This window comes from Penaeus japonicus, unplaced genomic scaffold (assembly GCF_977035675.1).
Source record: "Penaeus japonicus unplaced genomic scaffold, GWHDUDI00000001_assembly GWHDUDI00000042, whole genome shotgun sequence".
Classification (NCBI taxonomy): domain Eukaryota; kingdom Metazoa; phylum Arthropoda; class Malacostraca; order Decapoda; family Penaeidae; genus Penaeus; species Penaeus japonicus.
Window position 1 is genome coordinate 608,007 of NW_028234444.1, and position 1,173 is coordinate 609,179.

The window sequence follows — 1,173 nt, forward strand, 5'->3', positions numbered from 1 at the left end:
ACACATTCCTTCTCTCTCTGTCTCTGTCTCTGTCTCTTTCTCTCTCTCTCTCTCTCTCTATCCAATTTACAGACTAACATTAATTCAAACTGCAACAAAGGCAACAAATCGATAAAAAAAATCTCATTCTTTTAACTCGAATTCTTGCAACATTTTGGCAACCAAGATGTTTTGGTTTACGGTTGCCCCCCCCCCCTTTTTTTTCTTTTTTTTTTCTTTTTTTTTAGCTTTTCCTTTGCATACGAGAGGTTGTTGCATACATTTCCTCTCAGTAGATTTGTTGCATTTCTTTTCATGTCTCGCTTCTTGTTGTGGTATTCGTTTCGTGGCGATGCTTGCTTGCATTGCTTTGCCTGGAAGATATTGCAGAGAGAGTGTAAGGGGAGGGAGAAATAGGGAAATTATCTTGAAGATAAGATGACTTTGATGATAATTATGATAATGATTATGGTGATTATAATGACGATGATGTTATTGAAAATGATGATAAGGATAATAAATAACCACAAGAACAACAAAACAACAATGTTGATGATGATAAAGCGATGATAATGATAATAATGATAGGGATAATGAAAATGTCAGTAATAATGATGGTAATGATAATGATGGTAGTAATCAACAGGATAACGATGACAAAAAAAAGGAGAAGTTATAGTAATGATGATAATAATTAATGATAATAACAATAATAATGATTATGTAAATAGTGATAATCATGATGATAATGACGACGATACTAATACTGTAATAAGAATGAGGATGATCATGATGATGATGATCATCCTACTCCTCCTTTTCCTCCTCCTCCTCCCTATCATCATCCTCATCATACATCATTATACATCATTATACATCATTATAGTTTTTACGAAGATGATCAAGAAAAAAAAAAAAAAAAAAAAAAACAGAAATAGAAGACGACGAAGGCAAGGCGTCTTCAAGCCAAAAGTTCCCCTTTAAACCAACCTATTCCCATAAAATATTTTCCGAAACATAAATTTGCTCTCGTAATATAAACTCGTTTTCTTTCGTTACTTCATTTTTAAAGATATTTTTGGGTGGTCATGCTTGGCTGATTCATTATGGAGTCATTTCAATTTGGCTGATTATCTACTTTCGTAAATTAGCAGATATATAGACATACTGTATGACGGACTTACGTATTTGCAT